The sequence below is a fragment of the Anolis carolinensis genome, chromosome 5, assembly GCF_035594765.1.
Source record: "Anolis carolinensis isolate JA03-04 chromosome 5, rAnoCar3.1.pri, whole genome shotgun sequence".
Classification (NCBI taxonomy): Eukaryota; Metazoa; Chordata; class Lepidosauria; order Squamata; family Dactyloidae; genus Anolis; species Anolis carolinensis.
Genome location: NC_085845.1, coordinates 808,159 through 814,157, shown reverse-complemented (window position 1 = coordinate 814,157; position 5,999 = coordinate 808,159).

Below are 5,999 nucleotides of genomic sequence, written 5' to 3'. Positions count from 1 at the left end.
GTATATTTTATGCATTGGCATATCTTTGTTCCTAACAGTTCAAAGACAAAACCAGGCACATCAGTCTAACAACTGAGAAGCCTAAATTGCTTTGTATGAATCCTAGTGGATATTAACCACTAAGGAGAAAGTTGACTCAAGCGGATCTTCTCAGGAAGATCCTACTTTACAAAAATATTATGATGATTCCAAATAGTGTGAATAATGCCAATTGATCTCCAAAAAGGGTCACGCTTCCTAATGGCTTTGGAGATTCTGGTTTTCCGGAAAGATTGTGTCTCTAAAAAGCCATGTTTTTCCAAAATAGATGCAGACAAAGCCTATGGAAAGTCATGATACAAACTAGATTCGTGCTACAAGATCTTTTTGCATAAAGGAAGGAAGGAAGGAAGGAAGGAAGGAAGGAAGGAAGGAGGGAGGGAGGGAGGGAGGGAGGGAGGGAGGGAGGGAGGGAAAGAAAGAAAGAAAGAAAGAAAGAAAGAAAGAAAGAAGGAAAGAAAGAAAGAAAGAGGGGGAAGGGGTCTCTTTTGTGGGCCGAAGGGGATCCAGGCAGGTGCCCTTTCTGTCTGGAGTGCCGCAAACTCCACCGGAATCGGGAGTCACTCCGGATTTAACTCATCCTTCGCCGAGGTTCCTGCCAATGGATCAAATGCTGACCTGCAGCCAGAACAGCGAGCCCTTCTCTTCCTCTGCGGCTCCTTCCTTCTAAAACATTATTTAATGTATTGTGATTATGATTCCCCCCCCCCCCCCCCGCTCCCTCTGCCGCCGCCACTGCCCACCCCCGTCTCTTCCGCCCCCCTTTCCTCCCTCTGTTTCCTTTTCCTCTTTTGGCTTCATCCCCATCTGGCCCCAAAGCCTCCCAAGTGGAGACAGGCCGCCTCCCAAAGTTCCAACTGCGGGGAATTTTGAAAATGCCTTTATAAATGGCAGGCATTTGAAAAATACAAGATACAAGAGATCCCGGAACCCTCCAGGGCAAGGATGAAAGGAGCCTGGAGAAATATTGCCTGGAGACAGAGTCCCTGGACGCCTTGCACTGCTTGGGCTTCGTCTGTTGGACGGGGGTCAAACCGAGGGGCTTCCTCTCTTTTTCCCTCCTACTAGGAGTCTTCCGAAAGAGTTCCCAAACCCTTCTCTTTATTGGCAGGCTGAAGGGAAGGAGGCATTATAGCGCAAAGAAGTCAGAAAAGATTTCTTTCTTTCTTTCTTTCTTTCTTTCTTTCTTTCTTTCTTTCTTTCTTTCTCCTCCCCTCCCTTCCCCTTCCTTCCCTTTCCTTTCATTCCTTTTTCTTTCTTTCCACTTTTCCTTACTTTCCCTTCCTTCCTTCCTTCCTTCCTTCCTTCCTTCCTTCCTTCCTTCCTTCCTTCCTCCTTTCCTTTCCTTTCCTTTCCTTCATTCTTCCTTCCTTCCTTCCTTCCTTCCTTTTCCTTTCCTTATTTTCTTCCTCCTTTCCTTCCCTTTCCCCTCCCCTTTCTTTTCCTCTTTCTTTTTCCTTTCTTTTCCCTTTCCTTTCATTCCTTTTTCTTTCTTTCCACTTTTCCTTACTTTCCCTTCCTTCCTTCCTTCCTTCCTTCCTTCCTTCCTTCCTTCCTTCCTTCCTTCCTTCCTTCCTTCTTTCCTTTCCTTTCCTTCATTCTTCCTTCCTTCCTTCCTTCCTTCCTTCCTTTTCCTTTCCTTATTTTCTTCCTCCTTTCCTTCCCTTTCCCCTCCCCTTTCCCCTCCCCTTTCTTTTCCTCTTTCTTTTTCCTTTCTTTTCCCGTCATTCCTCCTTCCTTCCTTCCTTCCTTCCTTCCTTCCTTCCTTCCTTCCTTCCTTCCTTCTTCTTTCCTTTCCTTCCTCTTTCTTTCTTTTTCTTCTTCTTCGTTTTCCACTTTCCACTTTTCCTTACTTTCCCTTCCTTCCTTCCTTCCTTCCTTCCTTCCTTCCTTCCTTCCTTCCTTCCTTCCTTCCTTCCTTCCTTCTTCTTTCCTTTCTTCCTCTTTCTTTCTTTTTCTTCTTCTTCGTTTTCCTTCCCTTCCTTCTTCCCTTTCCTTTCAGAAACCACCCAATTTCTGAGGCGTTTCCTCATCTCAGGGCTTCTTCTGCACAAAATTCATGAGAAAGTTCTTTCCCACAGAAAAAAAAAATCTCCTGGATTTATTTATTTATTTATCCTGTCAGGAGCGAACCGAGGGTGCAGTTGGGATGTATTTAGAAACACAAAGTTTTGAAAAACTTGGCCTGATACTAAATGTCCTTCGAGGGGACTCAGGCCGGTGCGTGGCAGTCGGTGGTGGTCTGCGGTGGGCTCTTCCCCGCACTCGCATGTCCCGGGCCCCCCTTCGTGGCCCCATTATCTTCTGGATAATAAATAGCCTAGCATTTTGTGTGCAGAAAATAACATTTCTCCATATGCATATTACTTTTTGTGCAGAAAATGTTTTGTGTGCAAAATAAGTACCGTCTGTGTGAATTGTTGCGGAGGAAGTCAAGTCCCAAACTGCACGAGTCCCATCAGTCCAGTTTTCATTCTTCTTGTTAGAGTTTCCTGGAACTTGAGAAACACATTTCTGGCCACTTATAAAATACCTTCGAACACTCTTCCCTTCGTTGGTGGGAGGCATACAGTGAGTCTCACTTATCCAACACTCGCATTTTTGAAGTCAATGTTTTCAATGCATTGTGATATTTTGGTGCTAAGTTTGTAAATTACTACAGTAATTACTACATAGCATTACTGCATACTGAACTACTTTTCCTGTCAAATTTGTTGTATCACATGATGTTTTGGTGCTTAATTTGTAAAATCGTAACCTAATTTTGATGTTTAATAGGCTTTTTCCTTAATCCCTCCTTATTATCCAACATATTCACTTATCCAACATTCTGCCGGCCTGTTTACGTTGGATAAGTGAGACTCTACTGTACTTAAAAAGGCATCTCGTTAGGCTTGTGCGGAAGATCCAAGCAGAAATCTGATTGGTGTGAATAATATCTTGTTTGCTGCTTCTTTGTCAAGCTGGCCTTGGCGGCCAGGCCGGCCTTCACCGCCTCCCGATCTATCCAGAACAGAACCGTGGCCTTTGGCACCAGAGCCCCCTCCTTCCTTCCGCCCAGCCTGGACTTCCTCCAGGAAACCGGCCCTTTGTGGGGAAGGAAGGAAGGGTCGCCTGATGCTGAAGCCCACCCACGGCCGCCCCTAAACAGCCCCAGAAGGGAGTGAGCCCCGCCTTGACCAACCCAAAGGAGAAAAGGCCTTGCATTTCGCCGGACGCTGAGGGAGAGGCAGAGGAGGCCCCGATCCACTTTGGGGGGCGGGGGGGGGGCGGGGGGTTGGAGGGCAAAATACGAATCAAGGAACAGGGAAATCGTGGCAGACCAAGCCAACCAGAGAAGTCAGCCATAGAAGAGCACCTGATAGACCAACCTGGAGTCTGGACGCATAATATCATTATTGGAGAACACAGAAATGCTGGACCACTCCCACAACCACCATGACAGACGACACAGAGAAGCCACTAAAATCCACAAGGAAGTGGACAATTTCAATAGAAAGGAGGAAGACATGGAAATGAACACAATCTGGCTACTAATATTTTTTTTTTTAAAAAAAAACCTCTAAAACCAGGAGAGTAAATAAGGAACAACACTAAAACAACAACAACAGGGAATTCAAGAGAGGAAACAATCAGGGCCAGCTAACACCTCCCAACAAAGGATTCCCCCAGGCAGGAAGCAGCCAGGGGTTGAAGCTGAAAGGCTACTCAATGCTAATCAAGGTGGCCAATGGCAACATTCACAGTTGCCTTCAACAGACAAGGCTTCTTTCTTTCTCCCACCCTGGGCATCATTCCACAGGTGTGTATGTGTGTGTGTGTGTGTGTGTGTGTGTGTGTGTGTGTATATATATATATATATACCCCACTTGCCTCGTTTCCTCCAGACCTCACAACCTTTGAGGATGCCTGCCATAGATGTGGGCGAAACGTCAGGAGGGAATTATTTATTATTTTATTTATTAACTGCATTTTATACCGCTTTTCTCACCCCTGGGGGGACTCTGGAACGTGGCCAGGAGGAAAGAGCTGCGCGTGGAAGGAGGAGGCGAGAAAAAAGGGAGCGCGGAATTATTCCTGGGGGGATGCCTCCGGGTGCGGAGTCCACGAAGCCCGCTTTCGACCTCCAAACTGAGGAAAGACCGGGTTGTTGTGCATTTTCCGGCCTGTCTGGCCATGTTCCAGAAGCATTCTCTCCTGACGTTTCGCCCACATCTATGGCAGGCATCCTCAGAGGTTGGAAAAAACTAAGCAAAGAAAGTTCATATATCTGTGGAATAATGTCCAGGGCGGGAGCAAGAAAGAACTCTTGTCTGTTGGAGCCAGTGTGAATGTTGTAATTAATCTCCTTGATTAGCACAAGCTTAATTCCTGCCTGGGGGAATCCTTTGTTCGGAAGTGTTAACTGCCCCTGATTGATTCATGTCTGGAATTCCTCTGTTTTCAGAGTGTTGCTCTTTATTTACTGTTCTGAGTCTAGAGATTTTTTTTTAATACTGTTAACCAGATTGTGTTCATTTTCATGGTTTCCTCCTTTCTGTTGAAATTGTCCACATGTTTGTGGATTTCTCTTTGGAGGTGGACTTGAGGAAAGGCCTCTTTCCTTCCTTCCTCTCCCTCGGTGTCTCCCCTTCAACTTGCTCCGGAGTCCCCAAAAGATCCCGCCCCCTTTCCTCTCCAAAGCCCCCTTTCTGTTTCCAAGGAAATACTACTACTACTACTACTACTACTAACAACAAGAATAGCAACACTTTTCATCCTCCTTCTCAACTGTCTCTCCGCCTTTCTCCCCCGGGGGACTCAAGCCGGCTGAGAAAGAAACACGCCTAGTCAACATTTAAAATAAACACAGGTGCAAGTTTCAAAAACCAACACACACACACACACACACACACATGTTGTTGGGAAGATACTATTAAGATGTTTAATTATTATTATTATTATTATTATTATTTTATTGTGGAATAATATATATATATATACAGTAGAGTCTCACTTATCCAAGCTAAACGGGCCGGCAGAAGCTTGGATAAGCGAATAACTTGGATAATAAGGAGGGATTAAGGAAAAGCCTATTAAACATCAAATTAGGTTATGATTTTACAAATTAAGCACCAAAACTTCATGTTATACAACAAATTTGACAGAAAAAGTAGTTCAATGTTATGTTGTAATTACTGTATTTATGAATTTAGCACCAAAATATCACGATATATTGAAAACATTGACTACAAAAATGGCTTGGATTATCCAGAGGCTTGGATAAGCGAGGCTTGGATTAGTGAGACTCTACTGTGTATGTGTGTGTGTGTGTGTGTGTGTGTGTGTGTGTGTATATATATATATATCAACTATATATCACAATATATATGGCCGGACTGGGGAAAATACTTGTATTCTGATTGTGGGATATCAAGATTGTACGTTTCTATATGTGTGTGTGTATGTATGTATGTATGTATGTATGTATATATACACACATACACACACAAACAAAAAACAACACACACACATGTTTAATTATATATATATATTACACAATAAAATAACAATAATTATATATATATATATATATATATATATATATATATATATATCTCACAATAAAATAATAATAATTAAAAATATTAATACAGTAGAGTCTCACTTATCCAAGCCTCGCTTATCCAAGCCTCTGGATAATCCAAGCCATTTTTGTCGTCAATGTTTTCAATATATCGTGATATTTTGGTGCTAAATTCGTAAATACAGTAATTACAACATAACATTACTGCGTATTGGACTACTTTTTCTGTCAAATTTGTTGTATAACATGATGTTTTGGTGCTTAATTTGTAAAATCATAACCTAATTTGATGTTTAATAGGCTTTTCCTTAATCCCTCCTTGTTATCCAAGATATTCGCTTATCCAAGCTTCTGCCGGCCCGTTTAGCGTGGATAAGTGGGACTCTACTGTAGT